This window comes from Giraffa tippelskirchi, chromosome 1, assembly GCF_054371585.1.
Source record: "Giraffa tippelskirchi isolate mGirTip1 chromosome 1, T2T-mGirTip1v1.2.pri, whole genome shotgun sequence".
Taxonomy (NCBI): Eukaryota; Metazoa; Chordata; class Mammalia; order Artiodactyla; family Giraffidae; genus Giraffa; species Giraffa tippelskirchi.
In genome coordinates this window covers 32,083,254-32,090,521 of record NC_137275.1, presented here as the reverse complement: position 1 = coordinate 32,090,521, position 7,268 = coordinate 32,083,254, and the positions used below count along the sequence as shown (strand labels likewise).

Below are 7,268 nucleotides of genomic sequence, written 5' to 3'. Positions count from 1 at the left end.
GTTTTAAGCCAAAATTTTCATTCTCCTCTTTCACTTTCATCAGGAGGTTCTTTAGTTTTTCTTGGCTTTCTGCCATAAGGTTGGTGTCATCTGCATATCTGAGGTTATCAATATTTCTTCTGGCAATCTTCATTCCAGCTTGTGCTTCAATAGCCCAGCATTTCTCATGATGTACTCTGCATATAAGTTAAATAAACAGAGTGACAATATACAACCTTGACGTACTCCTTGCCTGATTTGGAATCAGTCTGTTGTTCCATGTCCAGTTCTAACTGTTGCTTCCTGACCTGCATACAGATTTCTCAGGAGGCAGGTCAGGTGGTCTATTATTCCCATCTCTGGAAAAATTTTCCAGTTTCTTGTGATCCACACAGTCAGAGGTTTTGGCATAGTCAATAAAGCAAAAGTAGATGTTCTTTTGAAACTCTCCTGCTTTTTCGATGACCGAATGGATGTTGGCAACTTGTTCTCTTGTTTCTCTGCCTTTTCTAACTCCAGCTTGAACATCTGGAAGTTCACGGTTCACGTATTGTTGAAGCCTGGCTTGGAGAATTTTGAGCATTACTTTGCTAGCGTGTGAGATGAGTGTAATTGTGCGGTAGTTTGAGTATTCTTTGGCATTGCCTTTCTTTCTGATTGGAATGAAAACTGGTTTTTTCCAGTCCTGTGGCCACTGCTGAGTTTTTCAAATTTGCTAGCATATTAAGTGCAGCACTTTCACAGCATCATCTTTTAGGATTTGAAATAGCTCTACTGGAATTCCATCACCTCCACTAGCTTTGTTCGTAGTGATGCTTCCTAAGGCCCTCTTGACTTCGCATTCCAGAATGTCTGGCTGTAGGTAAGTGATCGCACCATCGTGGTTATCTGGGTCATGAAGATTTTTTTGTATAGTTCTTCTGTGTATTCTTGCCACGTCTTCTTAATATCTTCTGCTTCTGTTAGGTCCATACCATTTCTGTCCTTTATTGTGCCCATCTTTCATGAAATGTTCCCTTAGTATCTCTAATTTTCTTGAAGAGCTCTCTAGTCTTTCCTATTCTATTGTTTTCCTCTATTTCTTTTCATTGATCACTGAGGAAGGCTTTCTTAGCTTTCCTTGTTATTCTTTGGAACTCTGCATTCACATGGTTATATCTTTCCTTTTCTCCTTTGCGATTCACATCTTTTCTTTTCTCAGCTATTTGTAAGGCCTCCTCAGACAGCCATTTTTCCTTTTTGCATTTCTTTTTCTTGGAGATGGGCTTGATACCTGCTCCCTGTACAATGTCACTAACCTCTGTCTATTTTTCTTCAGGCACTCTATCAGATCTAATCCCTTGAATATATTTGTCACTTCCACTGTATAATCATAAGGGATTTGATTTAGGTCAGACCTGAATGGGCTAGTGGTTTTCCCTACTTTCTTCAATTTAAATCTGAAATTGGCAATAAGGAGTTCATGATCTGAGCCATAATCAGCTTCCGGTCTTATTTTTCCTGACTATATAGAGCTTCTCCATCTTTGGCTGCAAACAATATAATCAATCTGATTTCAGTATTGACCTCTGGTGATGTCCATGTGTAGAGTCTTCTCTACTGTTGTTGGAAGAGGGTATTTGCTACAACCAATGCATTCTCTTGGCAAAATTCTGCCCTGCTTCAGTCTGTACTCCAAGGCCAAATGTGCCTGTTACTCCAGGTATCTCTTGACTTCCTACTTTTGCATTCCAGTCCCCTATAATGAAAAGGATATCTTTTTTTGGTGTTAGTTCTAGAAGGTCTTGTAGGTCTTCATAGAACCGTTCTACTTCATCTTCTTCAGCATTACTTGTCATGGCATAGACTTGGATGGTTTGCATTGGAAATGAACAGAGATCATTCGGTCATTTTTGAGATTGCATCCAAGTACTGCATATTTCAGACTCTTTTGTTGACTATGATGGCTACTCCATTTCTTCTAAGGGATTCTTTCCCACAGTAGTAGATATAATGGTCATCTGAGTTAAATTCACCCATTCCAGTCCATTTCAGTTCACTAATTCCTAAAATGTTGACATTCACTCTTGCTATCTGTTGTTTGATCACTTCCAATTTACCTTGATTCATGGACCTACCATTCCAGGTTCCTATGCAATATTGCTCTTTATAGCATCAGACTTTACTTCCATCACCAGTCACATCCACAAGTGGGTGTTGTTTTGCTTTGGCTCCATCTCTTCATTCTTTCTGGAGTTATTTCTCCACTGATCTCCAGTAGCATATTGGGCACCTACCGACCTGGGGAGTTCATCTTTCAGTATTCTATCTTTTTGCCTTTTCATACTGATCATGGGGTTCTCAAGGCAAGAATACTGAAGTGGTTTGCCATTTTCTTCTCCAGTGGATCACGTTTTTTCAGAATTCTCCACCATGACCCATCCATCTAGGGTGGCCCTACACGGCATGGCTCATAGTTTCATTGAGTTAGACAAGGCTGTGGTCCATGTGTTCAAATTGGTTAGTTTTCTGTGATTGTGGTTTTCAATCTGTCTGCCCTCTGATGGAGAAGGATAAGATGCTTATGGAAACTTTCTAATGGGAGAGACTGACTGAGGGGGAAACTGGATCTTCTGATGGGCGAGGCCATACTCAGTAAATCTTTAATCCAATTTTCTGATGATGGGTGGGGCCTTGTTCCCTCCCTGTTGTTTGACCTGAAGCCAAAATATGGTAGACATAATGAAGATAATGGCGACCTCCTTCAAAAGGTCCCATAAAGGCCTTTCTGCACTCAGTGCCCCCAACCCTGCATCAGGCCACCACCAACCCATGCCTCTGCTAGAGACTCCTGGACATTCACAGGCAAGTCTGGGTCAGTCTCTCATGGGTTGATCAATAAAAGTTGATCGCTATCAATGTTAAGTGAGAGGTCCATTGTGAGTTGCTATAGCCCTGTATTTTCTAAATGGCAGTGGTGACTTATTTTCTCCAAATCCATCATCTGTAGAAATCTGGAGTCTCTATCAGTATTTGTTTTTCTTTGTGTAGGGAGAGTGAATGGGGACTTATGTAGGCTGGAATTCTCTGTATCTTCCCTACAGTGTATTTCTCCAATGTGAAATTTAGCTCCTTAATTGATTTTCAGCACCAAACTATCACTCAAAGAAGCATTCATGAATTTAATAGATTTTATTGGTATTTTTTTAATTAAAAAAGATTCTTTCCCAGAATCATTCTCCTCTGACATCTACTTTCCATGTGTATCTACCTTCTATGCATTAATTGTATATAAATTCATATCATAAAATATATAATAATATTAAGTTATATTTTGTTTATATGTTTTATATATGCTTTTCATTTATTTAAAATATTTATACAGTAGAATTTTGATGCACTTATTGATCTAATTCTAAGTTTTTTTATATATCTTTTTCAAGTTATATCCCTGTTGATATGCGTTTGGTAATATTTAATACATTTTATTTCTCTCTTTACTTAGATATTTAAAGATGCTGTTAATTCTTTGCTATTATAAACAATGCTACAAAGAGCATGTTTGTGCCTCTATCTTTGTATTCATGTTTAAAATTTCTCTGGGGTGTCAGAGTTGAATAGAGTTGCTTTTAGAGCAGAGAGTGGAATAGAGCATGGGGTATGCACATACTATACTTAGTTACACTATTGTTAGCGTAATTGTATCCTTGCTCCTTGGAAGAAAAGTTATGACCAACCTAGACAGCATATTAAAAAGCAGATACATTACTTTGCCAACAAAGGTCCATCTAGTCAAAGCTATGGTTTTTCCAGTAGTCATGTATGGATGTGAGAGTTAGACTATAAAGAAAGCTGAGCGCCGAAGAATTGATGCTTTTGAACTGTGGTGTTGGAGAAGACTCTTGAGAGTCCCTTGGACTGCAAGGAGATACAACCAGTCCATCCTAAAGGAAATCAGTCCTGAATATTCATTGGAAGAACTAATGCTGAAGCTGAAACCAATACTTTGGCCACTTGATGGGAACAACTGATTCATTTGAAAGGACCTTGATGCTGGGAAACACTGAAGGCAGGAGGAGAGGGGATGAGAGAGGATGAGATGGTTGGATGGCATCACTGTTTCAATGGACATGAGTTTGAGTAAGCTTTGGGAGTTGGTGATGGACAGGGAAGCCCGGCATGCTGCAGTCCATGGGGTCGCAAAGAGTCAGACACGGCTGAGTAACTGATCTGAACTGAACTGACTGAAACTTTTATTGAGGGTGAGCGCTGTGTGTTAGTTTAGTTAATTTCATCAACTCACAGTAAGTTTGTTATGCATAAGACCTTGTGCTAGAAGATGATAGAAAAAACAGAGAATATTGTCTTTTTAATGTTATCTGTAGAATGTCCAAAATAGCCTCCCATGTGCAAAGTACCCATCATGTTCAGAGAAATTAAACACCTGCCCAATAGCACAGTAAATGGACAGAAAATAAGAAATTGAAATACCAAAATTTCTATGCAATTTAGATACATGCTAAGAGTAAGATCAGAAGAATAAAGTCTTTAGTCCTACTCTGCTTGACAACAAAAGCAGATAATACAATATTAATTATGGAAGTGTATGTACTGAATGATGTGAAAACTATGGGAATACAATATTGTATGGGGACAAAAGATAGAAGTAGGTCACTATAGAGGTAAAGACTATAAATTATGGGAATAACACATCTACACTAGAATACCTAGTTTTTTCTACCTCTAATGTAAATGGTTTGACCTCATTGGCTGCCTTGCTTATACTCAACCTATCATCACTTGGGCGGTTTTTCAACACAGAGCCTGAAATCAGCAGGGTCTTTTCTATCAGACAGCACTACCACACTTGTATTTTGATCCACAACTTTGAGGTCACTGTGGTGAATTTGTTTGGGTAGTACAAATTACATTACCAGTGTTAGCAATAATCAGTCAATTAATCATCTAATTGTTAAGTGATCCAGGTCAGGATGAATAGTAACATGTGATGTTATTTTTCAACTTTTAGCCAGGACTTTAGAAACCATGGAGTTATTGGTGAGTAGGTGAGCACCATTTGAGAACGAACAGTAGTTCTAGCTTTCAGCATGGGCAGCCCCTGGGGCAGCATTTCCATCCTTTGGATAGGAAGTAGAAAATTTTATTCTCCTTGTCAGCTCTGCCCAGGGCCACAAGCAGAAATATGAAGATTATTATTCTCCAAGAAAGAGTCATGAACATAACCACAGGCCAACAACACCATTAGTCACCCATTCAATACTCCAGTAACGATTGATGTGAAAAGGGAAGTTTTAGTCTCCTGGGATTGTCCAGAGCAGCTCATGACAACAGCATTATTGCAGTCACTCAAGAGTCATTAGTGTTACTGCACTTCACTTAAGAAACTCTCTTTTCATTGCCATAAGGGTTTGCACAGAAAGTCTACCTTGCATATTTAACATTGGCATTTTCTTTCAGTCACTGAAAGGGGTTGTATTCAAATAGAAATTAAAAGTTTATTTTAACTACCTTATCCATAAAAGGAGGTGGCTCAATTTGATGTCTTCAAAGTGTTTCATTATTCTAAGTAAGGATTTTTTATTATTTACTCAAAGAATTTTTATTCTCTTCCTTTCCTATATTTGACTTCTTATCTTGGTGCTCTGTGGCCCAAATTAAAAGGAAAGTTTACTTCTAAAGAATATATTTGTGATATATGTGATCTGAAGTAGACAGAGTGTAGGGTACATTCCTTAAAAGGAATAATGTTTTAAATGCAAAAAAAAAAAAAAGTAAAAACCTCTGTAATATCAGAGGTGAGGCGTGTGATAATTTGTGAGCAGTAAACACAGATTCCCCTCCACAGATGATCAGTACAAAGGTGATAGGAAAATGGATGGCCTCATGGATGGTAATTTTGAGGTTGCTTGTTCTGAAGAACAAGAAAAAATGTAATGACTTGGTGGAGTCCCTAAAGTTCATACTCTACTAAATGGGAGACTCATAGAAGAAAAAGAGACACCTAGTTTAAGAAGTAAGGAATACATTGGCTTCTTTTCCCTCCCCAAATCCCAATGAAATGGCAGCAAATATAACAAAAATTAATATCTATGGTAGTAAAAAAATGATTACCCAAACAAGAAATTATGAGAACTTATTGGAAAAGAAAGGCAGAGAGCGTGACATCAGCCAGATGAAGAAATAAAAGCCCAGAAAATATAAGCCAAAGACACAGAAAAGATCTGGAGAAATTACAAACTATTCTACCCGAAAGAATTCCAGATTAACTTCACAGAGTCGTATACAGAAGGTGGAAACTGACTGTGAGTAATTAGTAATTGTACCAATGGAAATTTTGAACTAGTAATCTTACTGCTTCTGTATGGGAGATAGATGGAGATGTGACCTGCAGTTTGGATCTAGACAAACAAAGTTGATAGAACAGTTATTTCATAGTATCAATATATATATTAATACATACACACACATACAAAATATATACTCACATAGCTATAAAAGAGGAGTTTGTCATTCTCTGTCTTATAAAATGGAAGCATAGTATATAAAATGTTCTGAGGCATTGAAATAAAAAGTAATTTTAAGATCATAAGCTTACCTATCATGTGCCAAATCTCAGAATATATGACAGAACTTCTAGAGAATAGAAGAGATTGCTGTGATTAATCCATGTGTAATGAAGAATTATTATTCTAACCATTACAGCTATTTAGCAAGACTCACTGGTTGATATTCAAGATAAACTAAATAGTTGCAACATGCAATTCAACTAAGAAAAAATTAAAGCTTGCAACTTTAACAAAACAGGAAACCCTGAGATTACTATTAATAGACATGAGCTGATAGACAATTACAAAGTGTAATTACAAGTGTATTACAAAGATGAAGATTGTAATCATGAGTTAAAAAAAAGCCTGGGGCCAGTGATCCACACATTCATTATGATGGTTGAAGAAAAATATAGTCTGAAAATATATGGTTAAATCTATGATGCATCATTTAGTTTTCATTTAGCCTTTCATTTAACTTAACAGCAGGCTAAGTGATATTATTTTATCATATCACGTAACAAGAAACCTTCATAAGCAGTTCAAGTGCTCCTAGAGAAGCTCAGTGACTTTAGATGACAATTTTTGATACAAATTTATACTATAACTTAAATGTGTGATGACACTGTTACATAACAGTAACTGAGGGGATCATCAAATAAACAAATATCTTCAATACATTGCTGAGATTTACATCAACTTAGCTCTATGTCATAACTTACTCTGCTGTCTGGCAGTTTGCAG

General features: G+C 37.1%; 1 long non-coding RNA gene across 1 annotated transcript in view; it reads right to left on the bottom strand.

The window, feature by feature from the left end:
- Window positions 1–1,826: 1,826 nt before the first annotated feature.
- Window positions 1,827–7,268, bottom strand: part of LOC145544828 (uncharacterized) — a 66,863-nt gene continuing 61,421 nt past the window's right edge. Inside the window, exon 2 of the long non-coding RNA XR_014081654.1 lies at window positions 1,827–1,890. This is a non-coding gene — a long non-coding RNA (uncharacterized LOC145544828). The remainder of the gene's footprint in view (window positions 1,891–7,268) is intronic.